At 46.6% G+C, this 25,332-nt stretch overlaps 1 long non-coding RNA gene across 1 annotated transcript; it reads left to right on the forward strand.

Annotated features, from left to right (window-relative positions):
• The first annotated feature begins 4,250 nt into the window (after positions 1 to 4,250).
• LOC144104003 (uncharacterized) lies at positions 4,251 to 24,410 on the forward strand. The gene is made up of 3 exons (XR_013308402.1): positions 4,251 to 4,344; positions 4,742 to 4,893; positions 24,248 to 24,410. It is a non-coding gene; the product is annotated as an uncharacterized LOC144104003 (long non-coding RNA).
• Positions 24,411 to 25,332: the final 922 nt, after the last annotated feature.

The raw sequence follows: 25,332 nt of genomic DNA on the forward strand, positions 1-25,332 counted from the left end.
CACCTACAGCATGAAAAACCAACTAGCCCAAGAAAAGACGATGCAGAGACTGCTGCAGGTGATCGAGATTCGAGCCACGTTGGCCGAAGGGGCACCACCTTTAGCAGGCTGCGAGGTTGTCCGAGACTGGGGCTTCGCCCGCGAGGGGCGCAGCGGGGTTTACGGAGCTTCTCCCAAGCGAACTCCCCTAAAGAAAGCCGGGCGCCACGCCGGGGGACGCTTGTACCCATTTTTACCGGTGGGTGCCCGGCGGTGGGCTTCGAACCATCCACCTCCCGGAGCCGATACGGGCGCCCTGTCTTCATGCGCTGTCTTTTTCAAAAGTGATGCACCAACAAGCCCAAAGTTCCACCCTATTAAGTACTTATACTTGTTTGTTCGCTGCACCGTCGCTTCTGCACCGTCTCAAGTAGCATGTCCATGCTGGCAAAGCAGCCGCCGAGTGCCCGGCCGGACGCGCGCCGCCTCCGCCTCCGCCGACGGGGTCACTGAGCTGGGACCGACGTCACGGTTCACGGTCGGCGCCCATTGGCTGTTCTCGTCAGCGGCACGGGAAAAATAGGTACCGGACCCATCGCTCTGCGGGACGGCACAGCAGGCTGTCCGCGGGAGAAAAACCGGCTTGTGCGGGAAGCGGCGCGCGGAAAACGTTCTGCGTTGCGCGTTTTCCCGCTTTTCATTTGTTTGCCCCGCCGCGGTGGCTCAGTGGTTAGGGCGCTCGACTACTGATCCGGAGTTCCCGGGTTCGAACCCGACCGCGGCGGCTGCGTTTTTATGGAGGAAAAACGCTAAGGCGCCCGTGTGCTGTGCGATGCCAGTGCACGTTAATGATCCCCAGGTGGTCGAAATTATTCCGGAGCCCTCCACTACGGCACCTCTCTCTTCCTTTCTTCTTTCACTCCCTTCTTTACCCTTCCCTTACGGCGCGGTTCAGGTGTCCAACGATATATGAGTCAGATACTGCGCCATTTCCTTTCCCCCCAATACCAATTATTATTATTATTATTATTATTATTATTATTATTATTATTATTATTATTATTATTATTATTCCCGCTAATGTGAGCGTGCCTTAAGGGAAGGGATTTTCCTTCTCTAACGGTGCGGTACGGGTGTCCAGCGAGAATTGTGAGAGAGGCGTCTTTTTCTTTCCTTAAAAACCATTTTCATTTCATTTCCTTCCCTTACGGCCCGGTTCGGGTGTCCACCGAGATATGTGAGACAGGCGTCCTTTCCTTAAATTGTCCAACGGACCACGCGTCGCGCCGAACGGGCGATGGCGTTCCGTGCACTCCTTGGTAATGCTGCAACACGCTGTCGCGTCTCACTCTTTTATTATACCCCTGTCACACGGGCACCGCAAAGGCCTATGAGTATCGGGTCCTTATATCCAAAGGCTTAAGGAGTGCAGCTACACGGCACAAATGTTGCGCCTTTGCCGCTAAGGGCCTTGGAGGCGAAGGCGCCCGTCCGAGACCTTTGGAGCCCAAAGGCGCGGCCTTCGAGAACCTGTGACGGCAGTGCCATTCAATGTCAAAAAGTAAAAGCAATGAAAAAAAGTAGATGAAGCCAACAATTTTTGAAAATATCTTTTAAAAATTGAAAAGGTTTGTCTAGCTTTGTTTTTTGTACGGTGTTTATATTTTATGCCCAGATTTTAAGACAGTAATATGGTGTCCCTTCTAGCCACCATAACAGTAAAGTGTTGCAGCAACACCGAGTACCCCTGGTGGCAAAGGCAATACACAATACCTGCTGCTGATGATGAGAGCAGCTGTTGCAGTTCTTTCAAGCTAGCAATTAGAATGAAAAAAATTGTCTGAGCTCAACGAATGAACAGAATTCCCCATTTTAATTTTAAAACACTCACTTCAGCCGGCTAGAGCACAGCAGCGAGTGCTAAGCATCGACGACTGTTTCACCTTTGGGTGCACCGTGTAGCAGCGTCGCTGCTCCTTTAAGCTTTCGCTCCTTTGGTGAAAAAAGGTGCCTCTGCTGGAAAGGCCTTCGAAGAATGCCGTGTGACAGGGGTAAAGACGAAGGTTAAGCGTCCTCTAAATTTTTTAAAGGCGAAAGCCTTTATAGGCTCATGACTCGCCAGCGGGCATATTCGCAGAAATGTGCCTGCAGCTGCCAATCAAACTGATGACATCCTCAAAATAAAACACACTAAAAAACAAAAACATTGAAATTTAATGAAAATAATAAAGAAAAAGAAATGAAAATAAAACCAATAAACTAACAAAACATTAAAATAAAACTGAAATTAAAAATAATAATAATAATTGTTTTTTTTGCGGGGAAAAGGAAATGGCGCAGTATCTGTCTCATATATCGTTGGACACCTGAACCGCGACGTGAGGAAAGGGATAAAGGAGGGAGTGAAAGAAGAAAGGAAGTAATAGGCGCCGTAGTGGAGGGCTCCGGAATAATTTCGACCACCTGGGGATCTTTAACGTGCACTGACATCGCACAGCACACGGGCGCCTTAGCGTTTTTCCTCCATAAAAACGCAGCCGCCGCGGTCGGGTTCGAACCCGGGAACTCCGGATCAGTAGTTGAGCGCCCTAACCACTGAGCCACCGCGGCGGGTCAAAATTAAAAATAAAGAATTAAAATTTAAAATAAAATTAAGAAACTAATATAAAGTGAAAATAACAAAAACACACAACGCGTACAGCCGTCGAGGAAAAAACGCGTTTTAGAAGGTTCCATGGTTAAGCATTCCTGCACGTAAGCAGACTTAAGACCCCTCATAACAATTGTGTAGTCTTTAATCAACATCTTCACCACACATAGTGACACAAACAGCAACAGCGCGCTAAAATATTTCGCCTCACCGCACTTTAGGTCAACAATGTGCCCCCCCCCCCCTTGAATTTTATCCGAGTGCACATGTTCAGTGAAAACAACGTTCTCTTACTAACACGCAAATTTCAAGTGTTCACCGAATGTTAAGAAAGGTTTATGACCTGTGGCGTTTGCAAGAAATGGCGCCACACATCCACATAGCGAGAATTTTGTTCGTAACAAAGTGAGATAGGCCTTGATGCAGCCGATGCATTGGTTTCAAGCTATGTCATTCAATGCAACAGTAATCCGCCTAGAAAAATTATTTCGGTGCAGTCACATAAGTCCATCGCTTAGAATTTATGCATGTATGAGAACATGCATGCTTCACCCCTGTTAAATATACAAGGGGACTTGGTCGCAAGGCAGCGATAGAACTTTTTCTTTTTTCAGGGAACACCCACCCCGTTCATTACTGCTGCCGATAGTACATGCGCATGCGGATAAGAGAAAAAATTTAATGTAGGTCTTAAATCAATATTTGAAAGTTAATAATTTTAAAATTAATGTGGATTAGCTCAGCTAATCCGGGATATACAAAGAGAAAGCTGTCTTCGTTGTGTTCATTGGCGTCGGCGTTGACAAGGTTCTAGACTGTGATTATTTTGAGGCAAGGAAGGGCGCATAACTGGACCCCTCGGTCAGTAGACGCCTCAGTCGCGCTTTCGTGTACGTGGCGGTGGTGAGAGAGATGACAGTGTGGGCGAAATTGGTTGAAAATTGTTTTTTTGGGGAAAGGAAACCCGCCGCGGTGGCTCAGTGGTTAGGGCGCTCGGCTACTGATCCGGAGTTCCCGGGTTCGAACCCGACCGCGGCGGCTGCGTTTTTATGGAGGCAAAACTCTAAGGCGCCCGTGTGCTGTGCGATGTCAGTGCACGTTAAAGATACCCAGGTGGTCGAAATGATTCTGGAGCCCTCCACTACGCACCTCTTCCTTTATTCCATCAGTCCCTGCTTTATCCCTTCGCTTATGGCGCGGTTACGCCGAGATGCGAGACAGACACTGCGCCATTTCCTTTCCCTAAAAACCAATTTTCCGAATGCATTTGCGGCGCGCCAGAGTCGGCGCTCCTATCTTACTCCGTGGTTAAAACTAAAGCGACAGGGCAGTGACTGCTGCAACCAGGTCGAAATAACGGCTCAAACATGGCTCAAACAGCAAAAAAATTTGCCAGACGTGACGTCTTTGCTTCAAACCGGATGCGACGTCATGGGTTAAACCCATTTTTGAGCCGAGCCGAGCATTGCTTTCAGTAGCACTATGGCCGGTCGACGGAAAGAGCGCGCGATCGTGTTGCACGTGAGTAATTTGTTCTTGGTATCTTTTGGTATGCACATACTGAGTGATTGCCCGTTATCTGACACTCGGCATTCCGTTGTCAACTTCCTTGCTCCCGAATATTTTGTGTTAGCAGATAACCCAGCACTAGCGCTGAGCCCGCTTGCCCGGCAGTGGACCCAAAGGCTCGGAGGGAAAGACTCATCTGTTTTTTCGTAAGTTCTGCTCAAAAGCTCTGTGCAGTTCAACAGAAAAGAACTTGAGCTGAGCGTGTTTTATACCTTTTGTCAATCCAGCCCAACGTAACTCATGGTCATGTAAAACACGCATAATTACCAGCTTTTGCGTGCTCCCGAAAAAAGGCGGGAAACTTTTGTCAACAGTCCAGTTGAACTAACCGTTTGTGCGATGAGTTTTGTACGCGGTCCGATTTTTTGTGGCCCCGCGGCTGGGAAAGTCTGTAGAGTGTTGAATTAATGCTGCCCTTTGCAGTTGTGTTCTGCTGTTACAATTCGCTTTCTAAAACAGGTGCAAAAATTGCGGCGAGATAAGCGATTACGCTTTGGTGCCTGCAGCGCGAAACATGTTCTTTTAAATTCATATTTATTTCAGAAAACAGGACTTTAAAAACTGACTGGCAGTTTTGTGGTATGCACGGACCTTCCCGATTCCTGCTTCGAGTCCGGCGTTGGCTTGCTTGCGCAGAGGCTGAACAAATGGGACGTTAAAATGCTGAGGCAGCAAAGGCTCTAAGGCGCCACAAGGTGAGCCCTCAACCTTCTGTGAGAATTTTAAAATGAGTGCTGTGCCACCTGTGCCGAGCATCGGTTTTACGTGGGAAAGGTGCTTGGACCCAGGTAGCCAACTAGAATGGAGCGCATGAGGCAGCTGGAGAAGCAAGCTTAAAGGAACACTGAGGAGAACCCTATCAAAATTTTTTTGTTAGCAATATCTGATAGTTCGGCATTTCATGGCTTTGTTGACGCTTGTCCGGGAGCGAAAGATGCATTAATTTCAAAATTTGAATTCGAAGTTGAAAAATTTTTTCCCGCCACTCCGATTCAAACTCGAGAACTCTTATGACGACACAGAACGGAGTGACGTGAAACGTGACGTAAATGGAGACTCCGTGATTTCTGGTGGCTAGCGGTGCGGCCTAGCAGCTGCCGAAATGAAAGCTACCGCCGCCGCACGTTGAAGGCATCTATCGGGGGTCGCCACCGTCGCTTCGTTTACGTTTGCACCGGCGTCTTGCCAGCGTTACGTCTTGCAGCGTTCCCGAACCCGACGACGTAGTTCTCGCAAAAACTGCGGTCTGCATTTCAGCGACCTCAGCCCCACAGAGCGTGCGATGCTTTTGAGGGAGCACGGTTAGGTTAGGCGCCGGCGGGTGGTTTCCCCATTCCTCAGAGAGCAGCCGTTGCAAACTAAATATCATAACCCCAGTGCGGGCAGTCGCGAGGGGTGCGTTGCGCCCATCGGAGGCTGGCCGGGGCTTTGGGGCCAACGGATTGTGATTCCTTGAACGGAGCGGTTGCACGGCGCAGCAGGCAGCATCGAGGTCTCCCACGGTTGCAAGGCCCAAGTTATTTATTTATTTTTTGCCACAAAAAAAAACAAAAACAAATGGGTGCTCGAGGGCGGTCGCGTTTAAAGTCGGCGGCTTGAAACCAAAGCCGGCGCACGACGCTTCAACGGCTTCCGCTAGATCCAACGGGTCCACTGGATCTGGCTCTCTCGCCAACTTGCATGTACCTTCAGATATCTACTGCGAATGGATTAAAATAGCCGAGCTCGAAAAGAACAGTTCCGCCCAACTGCCGCAGCTATTGAATATAACGCGCACCTCGCCGCAGAGCCAAATCAGTCTGGTCGGGCCGGCGGCGGCTGGCGCACTCGGAGCGAAATAGATACATGCTCCAATCTCCCCGCCAATGCGGTCAGAGTGCGCCGAAGCCGCCGAACGCGTCGGCGGTCAAGCGCTGTTGGAGTATATATATAGGGGGTCTCGCTTTGACCGACGTGACTTCGCCGTGCAGGGCGCGCGCGCCTCGCCGCAGCATAAACGCGCCTTAACAGAGCCTGCGCTTAACCGCTAACCAACGTATTCAGCGGCGGCATCCATGGGAGCCACTGAAACCCCCCGCCCACTCACTAAATAAAAGAAAATAAGTTCGGTGCCGAGGTTCGGAATAAAGGCGCATCTAGTGAATGCACTCTTCTGATGCAAAAAACTCCGCGCTTTCGCTAGGTATATCCTGGCCTAACAGAGCTAGGCCATCAGCAATTTTTCTGAACCGCCTTGTACCTTGTCTCCCGTCCCTAATAAACGATTTCCGTTAAGTAGTTTAAAGTTTACTGGCACAGCCGGGAATGTTTCGCCGGGCAAGCGTGCGAATACACGAGTGCTGCCTTGTACGATCACCGACCATCGTGCCATCATAGCTTTTCATCGACCGTGGCGATCATCTGACAAGCCTTAACAGGCTCCTTCAAAGGTTAACTAACACTTGAAGCGGCACATGGAGTTCCTCTGCTGTTCGGCGCTTGTAAATCGAAGCGCGTCAAAAACAAAACCACGGAGCACGCAAAGCTCGTAGACGCGAAGCGCCATAAAAATCGAAACTCTCCTGGCCGCCTGTGGCGCCGCCAAGAATCCGTTTTCTTTGCTTCCAACATTCAGGCTTTCTTTTGCCTGCCTTCCTTGTGTGATAAAAGTGCACAATTGGTTTTAAAACAAAACTTACTTCATTATTGATCTGCGCAACCTACCTTTGTCAGCCTCAGAGATTCGCGATTCAAGTAGGATGGAAAATTCCTCCAAGGTGGCGTCTCTTGTCCTATGGCGTCACCATGCTTGTACTTGCGAGATTGGCCTGTGGTGGCGATACTTGTATTTTGGTTCTTGCTATTTTCTACCTTACAGGGGCTTTGTTTTCAGTAAGAGCGGCGTTTTTGTGATCAGGAGCTGGTATTCTATCGATACAAGCCAACTTCAATTTCTCCTCAGTGTCCCTTTAATTTTAAAGTCTCTAAGCTTAAGACCTTTTTACAGCTGATGGTGTAAAGAGCCCTTAAAGAGATGAACATTGTTGGCAATGTGCTTGATGTCCTTTGACTGTTTGGAAGCTTGTGAGGTGCATAAAGCTCACAAGGCACTGTTGCAGTGTGTGACAGGTCATTGTGGTGATATTAGAAGAAAACATAGTGCAGCGCAATGGGACAGAGAAAAGGAGCACACAGGATAAGCGCTTGTCCTGTGTGCTTTTTTCTGTTCCATTGTGCTGCGCTATACGCTATACGAACAAGCTATATGCTATACGAACAAGCCCAAACTACAACTTTGTTAAGATTGGTCATGATAGGTTTCTTTGATTTGGCTGCACTCTCTGCACTAGTTCTGTGAAGTTCCGCGGTGGTGCCGGCAGCGTGCAACAACAGCTCAGGCAGTTCAAATGCAGCTTGGCACTGGCCGCTTCCAAAACGAATGGTCGAGTGCAGGCCCGATTGTCCAATAGCCTTGCTGTCGTCACGAAATTGCAACCAACTGCATGCCGCCGACACCAACAACCACCAAAATCCTGAAACACTTGGAAGAATTTTCAAGCAGCAAATTGCAATTAAGTTTTACCATGAACCTGCTCTAGGAAATGGTCGTTTCACAGAAAGAAAAAAAAATCGTTGCATGTATACACACAGGCGACTTACGAATTAGCGCTGAAATGCTGCCCATGCGACTGGACTTGACCGCTCAGGTTTTCATTATGACTCCTCAAACAGTCACTCACCTCCTCTATGTGTAGGTCGAAGAAGCAGAGAACGTATGGTACAAGCTACTTAATGAAATGGTTACAGTTATTTGCTGAAAGGTTATGGCTTATTGGGTTTAACGTCCCAAACCAACTCAGGCTATGAGGGACGCCGTAGTGAAGGGCTCCGGAAATTTTGACCACCTGGTGTTCTTTAAGGGAGCATAGACACCTAACTTTTGGGTGCGTGGTTTCTTCTTTTTAATGTAATGATGCCACTGCAGTGGCTAAGTGGTTATGGGGCTTGGCTGCTGACCCGAAAGACGTGGGTTCGATCCCGGCCGCGGGGGTTGAATTTTGATGGAGGCGAAATTCTAGAGGCCCATGTACTGTGTGATGTCAGTGCACGTTAAAGAACCCCAGGTGGTCGAAATTTCCAGAGCCCTTCACTACAGTGTCCCTCATAGCCTGAGTCGCTTTGGGACATTAAACCCGTATAAACCAAGCCAATATTTTTTTTGTAATGAGGTGCAAGGCATTATTGTACACGGATTACCATGTGATATGCTCCTATGGCTGCAAAATAATTTATAACTGAATTTATTTCTTGTGCTGTTTCAGTTTCACTTGCTGAAAGATGACTGTGACCTTAAAGAGAGGTTGTAGGTCATGTGAGGCGTGAAAAACTGCAATATAATTGGTGCTTCTACGTTTGTTGTCATTCCTGCTCTTGAGGAAGGCTGGCTTCAGTACTGCAGTAAATTAAAACGATTAAGCAGCAATTATGTCGCAGTTTTTCTCTGCCTCATATGACCTAAAACCTCTCTTTGACGTCACAGCTCTCATTCGGCTTTTGAAACCGAAACAGCATGACAGAAATATTCGATTATAAATTATTTAGCGGTTGTAGGCGAATACCACATGGTGATTCATGCATAGTAGTGTCTTCCGCAACATTATAAAGAAGAAAATATGCCACCAAAATTAGGTCTCTATGCTCCCTTAACGTGCACTGGCATCGCACAGTACATGGGCCTCTAGAATTTCGCCTCCATCGAAATTCGACCACCGCGGCCAGGATGAAACCCGTGACCCGAAAGACGCGGGTTCGATGCTGGCCGCGGCAGTCGAATTTTGATGGAGGCGAAATTCTAGAGGCCCGTGTATTGTGATGTCAGTGCATGGTAAAGAACCCCAGGTGGTCGAAATTTCCAGAGCCCTTCGCTATGGCATCCCTCACAGCCTGAGTCACTTTGGGACGGTAAACCCCCATAAACCATAAAGCTTTCAACAAAGAACTGCCATCATTTCATTAAATAAGTAGTGCCATACCTTTCCCGCTTCTTCGACCTACACATGGGCACCGCCGTATTGCTGCACCGCAGCTGCGCTTCCATTCCGGCAAGTGCAAGCCAGCCTAGAACGCGTGCTGCACTTCTTGAACTAGTGCAGAAAGTGCAGCCAAATGAAAGAGACCTTATGATTATGTGGCTATTTCCTTTGCATTGGGTGGGCGACAGTTTTTGTCCTAGCCATTACATAGAAAGAAGAAACAAAAAGGAAACGGGGAAACATCCACTATTAAGACAACAGCTTTCACCTGCAGACCCCAAATGAACAAAGCCTGCCTGTATAGTGAACAAAACAACTAGGCTGTCACGGATCTAGCAAATTATAATTTTGAAAGTGGGCCTCCTGCTGTGAAACTGGCAACGTTTGTACCCCTAGAGACGAGCAGTGGCGAGAGGCGAGAAGCCACAGACGAATGTAGGTAGGACAGGTAGCTGAACGAGGAAGTAGTTCCCATAATTGAAGAATACATGGAAAGCCAAGGACGAGACATGTTTATGTTCTTCCTTCTGTGTTCGTCGTTTTGTTTTCACAAGTTAGGAGTAGATGTTTGTTGTAGTTTCACTTTTTTAGGAAAATGGGGAGAGGATTGTTCATCTTGAGGCATGTAGCCCAAAAGACACAGCACAGGAGTGACTCACACAACATTAGTCTTTGCGTTTTGTTCCTACTGTTCTGTGTGCTTGCACCCCTTGTCCCAAAATGAGGCATTGACATGATCTTACGTGGTGCTATGCTGGTAAAAGGATGTGTGCGGCATGCATATGGGTGTGTGGCATTCAGATTCAAGCACCAACACACGGCTTCTTGTCTAGTAGGAATTACGGGAGGAAAAAAAGCCTCAAGGATGTAGATGAATAGTTTAGTTCTTCAGTTTGCCTTTTCTGAAAAATTCTCTGGCAGTATGTTTTAAAACATGTCAGCCCACACCTCATGTAATACTCCCTTGTTGGCCTTTGAGGTACAAATAAATAAAAAAAAGTAATGCCCTTTCAAACAGTATAATTTGCAGCTTTGGTGCAAGATTTTTGGTGGCCACTTCAGGGAGTGTTTCCCCAGAGCTTGTAGTGATTGATTAATGGCGCTTGGTCCCAAGAACTGTACAGTTAACCAATTGCCCTTGTGCCTCTTGGTGAGAAAATCTGAGAGGTCAAAATGACAATTTACCATAGCTGTGAACAGTAATGAGCTGGATGTATTGCCTAAGAGAAACGAGGTCATCTGCTTGACAGTAGTAAGAATTTTGGGTTGGTTAGAGCACAGATGGCTTAACACCATCTTCCATATCTTAATAGATGTGGCATTGTTGGCATGTGTAATTAAAAATTTGTTTCGATGTGTGTGGCTGGTGAGTTGTCAGCTCTGGCATGACGAAGTTGTAAGCTCAACCAGAAGTACCTGTGCTGTTTGAGCTCAGGGCAAGAGCTTTGAGCGAGGCCGCTGCACTACGTCCTTGTTGTACAATTGGCTTTCATGGTACTCCAACTTCCTCCTTCCCCCACCTGTGTTTGGAATGTCGCCATGGGGCCGAGCGAAAGTGGTGGGGTGTAATTAGAGCAGTGGCATGGCCATAAGGTCCATCCGAACAGCACTGCGTAAGACTTGTTTGCTTAATTGGCCCCGCAGTCAGAACTGGGGTGAGTTATGAGTGGGCCACTGTGGAAAAAGACAGTAGAGCAGCGGAAAACATGCCACGAATGGTGGAGAGCTATAGTTTGGAGGCAACCTTTGATGCCTTTGTTGCCATTGTGGTCAAAGTTATCTGTGCGACCATCAAGGGCAGCACCTGTTCTGAATGCATCGCATAGCAATAGATCAGAGCTTCAATTTTATAGTTGCATCATGGGCCTTGCTGCAGGAGGTATATGAATCGGTTCAGATTTCACATTGACATGCATCAAATTCAGCAACGTTAGTACTCACAGGTACAGTAAAACCTCGTTAAGGCATACCTGGCGGCACTGTGGAAAAACTGTGTGCAAAGCGGCAATATTGTCACGAAGACGACGAAGCTGGCAGTGGTATGGGAACGGAAAGGTCACGTTATAGGCGAGCGGCCATTAAAATCATCTCACTTCCATCATTCATCGCTGCTTATTATTCGGCTGGTCGCCACTTAACATTTGGTGTGAGATGCGGGGTATCATCCCCATCCTGGTCCAGGATCTTCAGAGTCCTCCGCCTGCTGTTATCATCGGCCGTGTGCACCTGGTTCTCCCTGCTGTGCCCCAGCCCGCCGAACCTGAACCGACCTCGCCGCTCACCCCAGTCCCGTCCCCCGCCCCGTCCCGTCCCCCGCCCTGACCACAAGGCATGTTGACATGACAACGCTGCCGCGACCCGAGACACCGCCCACACGAGAGGACACCGCCCCCCTGCCCATGCCATTCGGTGCATTCAAGGGCTTCGTTCGTCGGCTACTGGCGACCTGTGTCCCGGAAGCTTCATCGACCAGGATTAATTCACACATATCTTTCATCGTGGCGGCCAGCACTTCCCCCCATGCCATTTCTGTTGTACCATCCTCCTCTGAACCCATCTGCACTGAGCCGTCTCTCCGTCGGTGTCTTCTATTCACTATCGGGACAATCGCTCGGCAGCCCCGGGTAGTCTCACTAAAACGACGAAGCTGGCAGTTACGCGGGAACAAAAAGGTCGTGCTATAGGCTAGCGGCCATTAGAATGATCTCACTGCCATCGTTCATCGCCGCTTATTATTCGGCTGGTCGCCACTTAACAATATGCCCAAACTGGAAGCAGCCTGAGTATATCCGTTGACCTGGTAAAAGATGATACCTGAGGCATTTCAAAGAATGCGCAGGTGAAACCTTTTAATCACATAGCTACGAGTGCAGCCCTCGAAGGTATGTAAGCCAGGTCCCGTGTCCCAGCTGCTCTATTAGGCCGTATTTGAGTGATCAAGCAAGTGTCTCGCACGCATGCAGTTTTTTCCAACAGTACAAGTTTAGCTGTCTTCAGCTTCCATGTAGGCGTTACTTTCATTGAGTGGCGTTTTGCCAATGATGGAAGCAACAGTGTCAATACCAAACTGTGCTGAAGAAGTCTTGGACTGCAGTGTCTAATACATCACCAATCGCGCAAAAAAAAAATGACTCTCCGCAATGCATCCTCTGCAACAAAATACCTCCGGTAAACAGGAGGTATTTAGGAGTACCTGCTCTATTCCGAGGCCTGGATTCAGAACAGTTGGGGATAAGAGTTAATGGAGAATATTTTAGTAATCTGCAATTCTCAGGTGATATCTCTAAGTCGCTCAGCAGATGAACTGCAAAGCAAGATCAGTAAGCAGAATGGTGGGTCTAAAGAATTAAAGGAGTATAGACACCTAACTTTTGGGTGCGTGTTTTTTGTTTGTAATGATGCGTAAGGCGTTGTTATACATGAATTACCACCTGGTATTCTCCTATAACCACTAAATAATTTATAATAGCATTTCTTTCTCGTGCTGTTTCGGTCTCAGTTTCAACAGCCTAATGAGGACTTTGATGCCAACGTGTGCCTACAGGTCACGTGAGGCATAAAAATGCAATATAATCGCTGCTTCCACATTAGTTGTCATTCCAGCCCTTGAGCAAGGCTGGCTTCAGCCCTGCAGTAAATTATAACGATGAAACAGCGATTATATCGGCGTTTTTCTATGCCTCACGTGACACAAAAGTACTCTTTGACGTCACAGCCATTGTTCGGCTGTTGAAACCGAAACAGCATGACAGAAAAAATTATAAATTATTTAGCGGCCGCGGGCAAATATCACATGGTGATTCATGCGTAGTAGTATTTTATGCATCATTGTAGAGAAGAAAACATGCCACCAAAGTTACGTGTATATATTCCTTTAACACGCAGAAAACCAAATGGAAAATGCTCTTGGCCATTCCCTCCAATGCAAATGCTGTGTGGTGTATAATATTGTTACGTGGTGGCCGTCCAAAGAGTGAGGCGCGATGAACGATGGCAGAGTTATAATTTAATGGCAGTTGGCCTAGCGCGACTGCTCAGCCGGAGTACATTGACTGCTTATCCACGCATCATCCCAGAAGTGCACAGGGGTGCAGAGAAGCTGCCAGTTCTGCTGATGTTCAATTGATTTGTTCTGCAGGCAAGTTGGTGGAAATAAATTGCATGTCACTGGGACGCTGTTGCTTTTGTTGCCCTTGAGTTAGAAATAGGGCCTCAAATGAGGCCATAAAAAACCGACAACTCACGACCAACTTTCTTAGACGTGTCAGTTGAGACTTCTTGTCAGTGCGGCGATGTCAAAGTACTTGCTCAAGCACTGGCAGTGCATCTGTGCGAAGGTGCCATATGGCATGCCTTGGTCATGGCGCTCTTCTGGTGGCCATGCAGTGCGTTTGTGTGTGAGGCCGTATGCAGTGCAGGAAGATGCGTAGCAGTCCTGTGACTGATATGCAGACTTTTCACAAAGGCAGTGCTGGCGCTTGCGCGCACATCACCTGTCGTCTGCGTACGCCGCTTTTCTAGGGTGCTGGCTATTACTGGTTGCGCACATTTAAGGCAAGAGCCTTAAGTGGCACTTTAATGCGATACCCGGCTATGTTGTCGATGTCCAGGAAAAGTGGTTCACAACCGCCAGTGACATCATCAGCAAAGAGAAAAATTTCTTCCGAGGGCGCAGAGAATTGAACCAAGGGCCTTCAGACTGTGAGGTGATCGCGCAACTCATTGGCCACAAAACCGCGTTGCTTCGTGGCGAGTAATGATTCATTTAATGTGTTGCCCTATGACTGTATGCTAATGAGTAGGTGTGTCACTAGAAAGGAAGGAAACAATATGAATTAAAAAATGAATATTTTTCGCCTTCAAAGCATGGAAGTAGTCTCTAGTGCCCTCCGTAATTTATTCTATCTTTGGGAGTCGCCGCTGTGGCTAATTGGTTATATGGTGCTCGGCTGCTGACCCAAAAGACTTGTTTGATCCCGGCGTCAGCAGTCTCATTTCGGTGGAGGTGTAATGCTATAGGGCCCTGAACAGTGCGATGCCAGTGCACTTTAAAGAACCCCAGGTGGTCGAAATTTCCAGAGCCCTTCGCTATGACATCCCTCACAGCCTGAGTCACTTTGGGACGGTAAACCCCCATAAACCATAAAGCTTTCAACAAAGAACTGCCATCATTTAATTAAATAACTAGTGCCATACCTTTCCCGCTTCTTCGACCTACACATGGGCACCGTCGTATTGCTGCACCGCAGCTGCGCTTCCATTTCGGCAAGTGCAAGCCAGCCTAGAACTCGTGCTGCACTTCTTGAACTAGTGCAGAAAGTGCAGCCAAATGAAAGAGACCTTATGATTATGTGGCTATTTCCTTTGCATTGGGTGGGCGACAGTTTTTGTCCTAGCCATTACATAGAAAGAAGAAACAAAAAGGAAACGGGGAAACATCCACTATTAAGACAACAGCTGTCACCTACAGACGCCAAATGAACAAAGCCTGCCTGTATAGTGAACAAAACAACTAGGCTGTCACGGATCTAGCAAATTATAATTTTGAAAGTGGGCCTCCTGCTGTGAAACTGGCAACGTTTGTACCCCTAGAGACGAGCAGTGGCGAGAGGCGAGAAGCCACAGACGAATGTAGGTAGGACAGGTAGCTGAACGAGGAAGTAGTTCCCATAATTGAAGAATACATGGAAAGCCAAGGACGAGACATGTTTATGTTCTTCCTTCTGTGTTCGTCGTTTTGTTTTCACAAGTTAGGAGTAGATGTTTGTTGTAGTTTCACTTTTTTAGGAAAATGGGGAGAGGATTGTTCATCTTGAGGCATGTAGCCCAAAAGACACAGCACAGGAGTGACTCACACAACATTAGTCTTTGCGTTTTGTTCCTACTGTTCTGTGTGCTTGCACCCCTTGTCCCAAAATGAGGCATTGACATGATCTTACGTGGTGCTATGCTGGTAAAAGGATGTGTGCGGCATGCATATGGGTGTGTGGCATTCAGATTCAAGCACCAACACACGGCTTCTTGTCTAGTAGGAATTACGGGAGGAAAAAAAGCCTCAAGGATGTAGATGAATAGTTTAGTTCTTCAGTTTGCCTTTTCTGAAAAATTATATGGCAGGATGTTTCAATACATGTCAGCCCACCCCTCATGTAATACACTCTTGTGGGCCTTTGAGGTACAAATAAATAAATAAAAGAGTAATGCCCTTTCAAACAGTATAATTTGCAGCTTTGATGCAAGATTTTTGGTGGCCACTTCAGGGAGTGTTTGCCCAGAGCTTGTAGTGATTGATTAATGGCGCTTGGTCCCAAGAACTGTACAGTTAACCAATTGCCCTTGTGCCTCTTGGTGAGAAAATCTGAGAGGTCAAAATGACAATTTACCATAGCTGTGAACAGTAATGAGCTGGATGTATTGCCTAAGAGAAACGAGGTCATCTGCTTGACAGTAGTAAGAATTTTGGGTTGGTTAGAGCACAGATGGCTTAACACCATCTTCCATATCTTAATAGATGTGGCATTGTTGGCATGTGTAATTAAAAATTTGTTTCGATGTGTGTGGCTGGTGAGTTGTCAGCTCTGGCATGACGAAGTTGTAAGCTCAACCAGAAGTACCTGTGCTGTTTGAGCTCAGGGCAAGAGCTTTGAGCGAGGCCGCTGCACTACGTCCTTGTTGTACAATTGGCTTTCATGGTACTCCAACTTCCTCCTTCCCCCACCTGTGTTTGGAATGTCGCCATGGGGCCGAGCGAAAGTGGTGGGGTGTAATTAGAGCAGTGGCATGGCCATAAGGTCCATCCGAACAGCACTGCGTAAGACTTGTTTGCTTAATTGGCCCCGCAGTCAGAACTGGGGTGAGTTATGAGTGGGCCACTGTGGAAAAAGACAGTAGAGCAGCGGAAAACATGCCACGAATGGTGGAGAGCTATAGTTTGGAGGCAACCTTTGATGCCTTTGTTGCCATTGTGGTCAAAGTTATCTGTGCGACCATCAAGGGCAGCACCTGTTCTGAATGCATCGCATAGCAATAGATCAGAGCTTCAATTTTATAGTTGCATCATGGGCCTTGCTGCAGGAGGTATATGAATCGGTTCAGATTTCACATTGACATGCATCAAATTCAGCAACGTTAGTCCTCACAGGTACAGTAAAACCTCGTTAAGGCATACCTTGCGGCACTGTGGAAAAACTGTGTGCAAAGCGGCAATATTGTCACGAAGACGACGAAGCTGGCAGTGGTATGGGAACGGAAAGGTCACGTTATAGGCGAGCGGCCATTAAAATCATCTCACTTCCATCATTCATCGCTGCTTATTATTCGGCTGGTCGCCACTTAACATTTGGTGTGAGATGCGGGGTATCATCCCCATCCTGGTCCAGGATCTTCAGAGTCCTCCGCCTGCTGTTATCATCGGCCGTGTGCACCTGGTTCTCCCTGCTGTGCCCCAGCCCGCCGAACCTGAACCGACCTCGCCGCTCACCCCAGTCCCGTCCCCCGCCCCGTCCCGTCCCCCGCCCTGACCACAAGGCATGTTGACGTGACAACGCTGCCGCGACCCGAGACACCGCCCACACGAGAGGACACCGCCCCCCTGCCCATGCCATTCGGTGCATTCAAGGGCTTCGTTTGTCGGCTACTGGCGACCTGTGTCCCGGAAGCTTCATCGACCAGGATTAATTCACACATATCTTTCATCGTGGCGGCCCGCACTTCCCCCCATGCCATTTCTGTTGTACCATCCTCCTCTGAACCCATCTGCACTGAGCCGTCTCTCCGTCGGTGTCTTCTATTCACTATCGGGACAATCGCTCGGCAGCCCCGGGTAGTCTCACTAAAACGACGAAGCTGGCAGTTAAGCGGGAACAAAAAGGTCGTGCTATAGGCTAGCGGCCATTAGAATGATCTCACTGCCATCGTTCATCGCCGCTTATTATTCGGCTGGTCGCCACTTAACAATATGCCCAAACTGGAAGCAGCCTGAGTATATCCGTTGACCTGGTAAAAGATGATACCTGAGGCATTTCAAAGAATGCGCAGGTGAAACCTTTTAATCACATAGCTACGAGTGCAGCCCTCGAAGGTATGTAAGCCAGGTCCCGTGTCCCAGCTGCTCTATTAGGCCGTATTTGAGTGATCAAGCAAGTGTCTCGCACGCATGCAGTTTTTTCCAACAGTACAAGTTTAGCTGTCTTCAGCTTCCATGTAGGCGTTACTTTCATTGAATGGCGTTTTGCCAATGATGGAAGCAACAGTGTCAATACCAAACTGTGCTGAAGAAGTCTTGGACTGCAGTGTCTAATACATCACCAATCGCGCAAAAAAAATGACTCTCCGCAATGCATCCTCTGCAACAAAATACCTCCGGTAAACAGGAGGTATTTAGGAGTACCTGCTCTATTCCGAGGCCTGGATTCAGAACAGTTGGGGATAAGAGTTAATGGAGAATATTTTAGTAATCTGCAATTCTCAGGTGATATCTCTAAGTCGCTCAGCAGATGAACTGCAAAGCAAGATCAGTAAGCAGAATGGTGGGTCTAAAGAATTAAAGGAGTATAGACACCTAACTTTTGGGTGCGTGTTTTTTGTTTGTAATGATGCGTAAGGCGTTGTTATACATGAATTACCACCTGGTACTCTCCTATAACCACTAAATAATTTATAATAGCATTTCTTTCTCGTGCTGTTTCGGTCTCAGTTTCAACAGCCTAATGAGGACTTTGATGCCAACGTGTGCCTACAGGTCACGTGAGGCATAAAAATGCAATATAATCGCTGCTTCCACATTAGTTGTCATTCCAGCCCTTGAGCAAGGCTGGCTTCAGCCCTGCAGTAAATTATAACGATGAAACAGCGATTATATCGGCGTTTTTCTACGCCTCACGTGACACAAAAGTACTCTTTGACGTCACAGCCATTGTTCGGCTGTTGAAACCGAAACAGCATGACAGAAAAAATTATAAATTATTTAGCGGCCGTGGGCAAATATCACATGGTGATTCATGCGTAGTAGTATTTTATGCATCATTGTAGAGAAGAAAACATGTCACCAAAGTTACGTGTATATATTCCTTTAACACGCAGAAAACCAAATGGAAAATGCTCTTGGCCATTCCCTCCAATGCAAATGCTGTGGGGTGTATAATATTGTTACGTGGTGGCCGTCCTAAGAGTGAGGCGCGATGAACGATGGCAGAGTTATAATTTAATGGCAGTTGGCCTAGCGCGACTGCTCTCTAACGCACCACAGCCAGCTTCGTCGTCTTTGTCACAATATTCCTTTTTCTCATGGACATTGTCACATGTAGGGAACTGGGTGGTGTGTCATTGTTTGCGTAAGTACTTAAGGACACTGTGAAGGTCCCTAGGCAGCCGCTGTCCACACACCATACGTGGCAAAATTACTTTTGAAAAGTAATTTAATTTTATTACTAATTCATTTCCTAGAAATCAAAGAAGTAATTAAATTACATTACATATTTCTGGTCTCAAAAAGTAACGACATTACATTACAATTACCTACCTTAAGTGATGAAAATTGCTTAGTTTCGATGCTAAAATGTTGCGCATTGGTCATGGTTTGTGCAAAAGTTCTAGTTTTTTGTTTGCACTGCCACTGAGCTTGAAAATGGGTGTTGGAAATTTTGCCCCTCTTTACTCAATTTGAACAGCCACTTTGCTGATGTAGATGGTCTTTCTCATATCACTCTTCAATCAGAAGTACATCATTCAATGTGTAATATCGTCCCACCATCCTGATTTTGAAGAATTTGTCATCCGCATAAACAGCCGGAGTACATTGACTGCTCATCCATGCATCATCCCAGAAGTGCACAGGGGTGCAGAGAAGCTGCCAGTTCTGCTGATGTTCAATTGATTTGTTCTGCAGGCAAGTTGGTGGAAATAAATTGCATGTCACTGGGACGCTGTTGCCTTTGTTGCCCTTGAGTTAGAAATAGGGCCTCAAATGAGGCCATAAAAAACCGACAACTCACGACCAACTTTCTTAGACGTGTCAGTTGAGACTTCTTGTCAGTGCGGCGATGTCAAAGTACTTGCTCAAGCACTGGCAGTGCATCTGTGCGAAGGTGCCATATGGCATGCCTTGGTCATGGCGCTCTTCTGGTGGCCATGCAGTGCGTTTGTGTGTGAGGCCGTATGCAGTGCAGGAAGATGCGTAGCAGTCCTGTGACTGATATGCAGACTTTTCACAAAGGCAGTGCTGGCGCTTGCGCGCACATCACCTGTCGTCTGCGTACGCCGCTTTTCTGGGGTGCTGGCTATTACTGGTTGCGCACATTTAAGGCAAGAGCCTTAAGTGGCACTTTAATGCGATACCCGGCTATGTTGTCGATGTCCAGGAAAAGTGGTTCACAACCGCCAGTGACATCATCAGCAAAGAGAAAAATTTCTTCCGAGGGCGCAGAGAATTGAACCAAGGGCCTTCAGACTGTGAGGTGATCGCGCAACTCATTGGCCACAAAACCGCGTTGCTTCGTGGCGAGTAATGATTCATTTTATGTGTTGCCCTATGACTGTATGCTAATGAGTAGGTGTGTCACTAGAAAGGAAGGAAACAATATGAATTAAAAAATGAATATTTTTCGCCTTCAAAGCATGGAAGTAGTCTCTAGTGCCCTCCGTAATTTATTCTATCTTTGGGAGTCGCCGCTGTGGCTCATTGGTTATATGGTGCTCCTCTGCTGACCTGAAAGACTGGTTTGACCCCGGCCTCAGCAGTCTCATTTCGGTGCAGGTGTAATGCTATAGGCTCCTGTACTGTGCGATGTCAGTGCAATTTTAAAGAACCCCAGGTGGTCAAAATTCCCGGAGCCCTTCACTATGGCATCCCTCATAGCCTGAGTTGCTTAAGGACGTTAAACCTCATAAACCAAACTAAACCAAAGCAAATCTTTGTAGCATTTTTTAGGACATGTTCAGAAAAGTTGGGACATTAAACCCCCATATACCCTACCTTTGCTTTATATATGCTCATCTCCACAAACGTGAGGCAAAAGCATGGCAGATGCGAGGAGAAGCATGGATTCGGTATGCAGCAAAAGTAATATTGCTAGTAATTAATTACTTTTCCTTGAAATTACTGCTTGAAAGTAGTTCATTACATTACTAAATTTCCAGGCCACAAAAGTAATGAATTACATTAGAAATTACCGAGAAAAGTAATTTAATTACTGTAATTGTATTACAGTAATTTAATTGCTGGCTAGTCTGCCACGCACTGATTTCAAGGTGATTGCACACTGCTTTTCAATGAATGCGAAATCCTGACATGATAGCTTCTGCAAATGGTACAAAACAAGGCCTTTTGCATTTTTAAGGCAAAGGTTTGTGCCACCTTCCCTTTTATTTTTTTGTCTCGCCCCCTCTCCTTTTCTCTCTTCATATTTTTATGGATGTTATGAATGCAATGTTTTAGCAACAAGCGTGAATTAGCCCTATGAAAATTTTTTTGCTGGTCGGCACGTGACTGTCTCTATGTCCAGGTTTTGCGCCATTTCCTAGTCCCTGGCATTTATTGGCACTTTCACTTCATTAAAACCTTTGTGAATGTGCTGGCACAAATTTTGAAAAGTTCCTTTTCTAGCGCTTGCAAGTTGTTTCCATATTTTTGTTTTCCATGGGGGTGAAGTTTCATGGCATGTCCAGTCCGTCAAATATTTCTTACCGTTCTCAGATACTTTGTCCCGTTACACTTTTGCATTGTGGAAGAGCCGCAGCTGCTCTTAAGATGCTTTGTGTCTTTGCCTTTGTGCAGGGCAGCAGCGGCGTCTTTTCCGCAGTGCTTAATTGCATGTGGGCAAAGCATCCAAAAATGATGACTAGCTTGGCTAGCATTTTCTCTTGGTATCTGAATGCATCATATGGTCAGAATTTGGCAAAATTATAGACATGTATGCCAGGGAATCGTTTCAAAAAGTTATCCAGGATTTGTATTGCGAATAAAAATAGCACAACACGCATAATTTTGGGTTTTGTGATACTGCAGATTACACGAATCAAGAACAGAACAGCAAGGTTCTACTGTATTTCTTGGAAGGGTTGTGGCGGTTTCAAAGGGTGTCTAGCAACCTAGAATTGTCAAGAGGAATTTCGTTTACCTGGAAAAATCGGGGAGTTGTGAGGGATACCATCAAGAAAGAGGTCAAGTCTAGGAAAACGACGGACTGAAATTAACGCAGAGGTCTGCTGCGAGTTTTAACGATACTGTGAGTGTCCAGCACACGGTCCGTTGTTATTGACATGACATATTTTTGCTTCTAATGAGTATTAGGCATGGCAGCCTGTCTGTTTTAGCTGTCTTTTTCTTGTCTTCAATTAAATGAGCATTGTATATACTGGTTGGTTCTGTACAGGTTGCCACACTCCCCATTAAATTTGGTCTGGTGCATATGAATAGACACAGCTACGTTCAAAAGTATTTTCTGTGGAATAAGCCGTAGTCATAGTAATGTGCAGAATTCATGCACTTTCAGTATGCTGATGCGAGGTGCCACGTCACCCTAGTGTGGCATCAAAATCGATCTGTAAATCTTGCTCTCAGGCCTCGTCAATCTTGTAGGCTATTGCAGAAACAAACAAATAGAGGCTAGTTTCTCTGCGGTTCGAGCTGTGATGACGAGGTCGTATAAAGCTGTTACATTTTGTGGAAATCGCTTGATGCTTGTCCTGTGCCATTGCTGCTATCGAAAGGGATGCCAGAGTGTGCCTTCATTGGAAAGGCAGTAAAAGGCAGTGCTTCTCAGTGATGAGCAAACCAACCTTTGTCAGCCCTCTTGTTCAAGGGTTCCTTCTTGAAAGCCTGAAGTATTCTTTTGCAGTACAATGAGCAGGGTATGGAGCCCCTGAAAGCATGCAGAGTGTTCCGTTTAGAAATTTTCCAGAATTTTCTCAAAGTAGAGTTCTTTGTTTCTTTTGTGAAAGAACATGTAATGTCAGCACATATGGCCACCACTCTTATGAACCATTAAAAGATAGCAAAAACTTGTGAGCATAATTTTAACAAACTTCCAAATCTAAGACTCCGGATCACCCAGGCACTTTTCATCTAGTGAGAAGGGAAACAGCTGCTGAAATTCCTGCACAGAATCCTAGTTGAAATGTGCCAGCATCTGTGGGTCCGTTACGGCCAGGGATTCCAGTGTGGTGAAACCCATACACAAGAGTTAAGCGGCCCATGTCCCGTCAAGAATTCTGCATCTGGGGCAGCATTCCACAGCTGGAGGTGTCACAAGGGAGTGTGGAAGAGGTCGTCTTGTTAATGCTCTCACTTTTGTTGTATCTTAAGCTGCTGTTCACAGATTTTTTGTGTCATTAATGTTTCTCAACAATGCCACATCACATCATGCGCCTTTTCAGTGTCTGAACTGTGACAAGAGCATCTCCACCGCAGGCCTCATGCTTAAGTGCTCGCCTCGGCTACGGGAGGTCGTGGGTACGATTCCCGCGGCCTCCGGTCCACCAGCCAATTAATCCAATAGGAACAGGCGGTCCCCCGGCATAGTGCTCGGCTCTCCAGGGGTGCACTGCGTGGGAAGGATAGCCTGCACCTCAAAATTCTCGTCAAATGCGGGCACAAAAACGTCTCCACGTGGTTAAAACCCGCAGTACAAAACTCTCGCCTTGTGCCAGTTACAAAACTTACGTTCACTTCTCTAGCCTCAAGAGAGATGTGCCATAGCTCTCTCCGCTCACAAACCGCCTTCGAGCAAAATGCAGCGGTATTTGCTTGCTACCGTTGTGGCTGGCTCACACGCATCGGCAGGTGTGCATGACGGGTTAAAAAAAAGATGGGCTTCTACCGCACGAGGTGGATTTAGGGTTGCTTGACGGCGGAACTTATCTCTGATCCGTCAAGGCAACGGTTTGGTCGAAGACTCTTCTCCCAAGCATCTCACCCTGGATGAGCCGAGCACCATGGCGGGGAAATCTTAAAACCGGTGGGTACCCGGCGGCACTAGGAATCGAACACAGCACCTCCCGAATGTGAGGCGGATGCTCTACCACAAGGCCGCACTTCGGTGCTATGATTTTCGCCAAAAGGCTGAGAAATGAAAAGCCGAAAGATTGTCGTTCGGCAGCTTACGAAGTCAAGCTGTCATGTTTTTTCCTGAACACAGTTATGGTTCAGACTAATTGTACCATTCTACATGATTTTCCCTCATTCATTTAGATGCTCAATAAGCTTTAGGATGCGATAAATTATGAAGAGGAATGAAATGTTTCTTTTCATCACTGCATTTTGTGGAAACAAGTTTGTATTGTAATTTCAAATATCCGTTTTATAATTTGAAATACTCGAAAATAAAGCATATCGCAGTAATGGCCGGCATTTCGAAAGGCCCTGATATGCACAGCATGTGTACGAGAGCAGACGATGCAGCGGTCCCTGTGTCACTACTTTTGGAGCCCACATGACCAGGGTTGCTGCTATTCCTCGGGAGTGACTTCATAATGCACCCCAATACTCAGAAACCGAAATCGCTCAGTATATATAATGCGATAATATTTAATGTGCATATTTGAATTGCGGAGCACGTATCACGCACCTGGTGGGAGTATGCAATGTTTGAAACTAAGAACACTCCAACCAAAAATTTGATGTCTCCGCCCCTTTAAGGTTTTGGGTTTAGCATATGGAGCTTTTGACCGCCTGTGTGCCAGCGTCAGAAGCCTTTCAGAAACCCTTTCGTTGTTTGTCTTGACTATTTTTATTCATTCTTGGTCTCTGCCTTGTACACACTTCTTTTTGTGTGTGGTTTCTCTGGCACATCTTGAACAATGTTTCTTTTATCCTTTTTTTAAGGATCTTTCTAATGTCCATACGCAAAGCCACTACAGGAGTGCGTGGGCTGCTGCTGTAGCCTGTTGGGAGATGTCTTTATCTCTTTTCCCTCATATGCATTCCATTTTTTGTGTATTTGTTTGTGGGTTTCTCTTAGTGGTTTATTAATTCCATTTTATTGTTTGCATACTTTTTTCTCTTTTCATGGCATCCAACCCTGTGTATGACTGACACTAGTGGAGGGACTGCAGCAGCCGACCTTGCATGGCACGGCATTCTCTGGTCCAAGGCACCTATTCCCCGTTCCAGGCTACTGGCTCAAGATTGTGCCCACAAGTCTGCACCTTGGCCTGCAGGCAGAGTCGCATTAAGCCCACGTCGGCCAGGACTTCCTTGCCAAATAAAGTATTCCTACCGACGCGCCTTGTCAGTAATTGATTAAGCGTGTGAATAAATGAGTAACAACTTCGTTGGCCGTATAGAAAAACCGTGTTACAAAGCAGTTTTTTTTAAAGACCATACCCAGCCACCACATTGTTTCCTCTGAGTAACCTACTCATATATGAGGTAAGTGCTTGCCGTGTGTCGCATCACAGTCTGAAGTGTTGCTGCAGAACCGCATATTGCCTTCCTGTTTATGCCATTGCAGCAGAAAATTCTCCACAAAGCTAATGAAAAAAAAAGGAATTTCGCCAACATACTGCTTTGAGACAACTGCTAAATGGGTGCTGAAGCCCCGTGAACATTGTAATTGAGGCCCTTTGAATTGAATGTTCTTTGTAGGTATTTTACAAAGGCATGATAACAGCCCTAGCAGTGCTACTGACATTGCAACTCGCTGCAAACGAGGCGGATTCTGTAGCACTGGGCTCTTGCTGGAAGTTTTTGAAATTCGCATTATCCGAAACTGCACTGTAAAAGCATAAAGAAAACGATGTCTTCCTCGGTAATTCAACATGACATGCAACATGACATGGAAACCATAACATCGCCAGTTTATCCATTGCCTTCAGGTTCAAGACATCTGCCAGTTTCTATACGGTAGCTTCAGACTGTTGCACTGGAAAATACATTTCTCTTGAAGGCACTTTTTGAGCAGGAATTGCGTTTTCCCTGGTTTTTGTGATTTATGTTTCGGGTGCACAAACTGGGTAATATCAGGCTTTGCTAACAAGAGGCCCTAAATATTTGCTAAATTTGATTTATAATCTTCTCTTACTGTTGTGACCTATCTTTCCTCAAGCAGAACAGTGGTCTGAGCTAGGTGGCTGAGTGAATTCGCATCACCTGTTAATGTTAGATTAATTTTTTTCTTTTCTCGG

This window comes from Amblyomma americanum, chromosome 1 (genome assembly GCF_052857255.1).
Source record: "Amblyomma americanum isolate KBUSLIRL-KWMA chromosome 1, ASM5285725v1, whole genome shotgun sequence".
In the NCBI taxonomy this organism is placed as follows: Eukaryota; Metazoa; Arthropoda; class Arachnida; order Ixodida; family Ixodidae; genus Amblyomma; species Amblyomma americanum.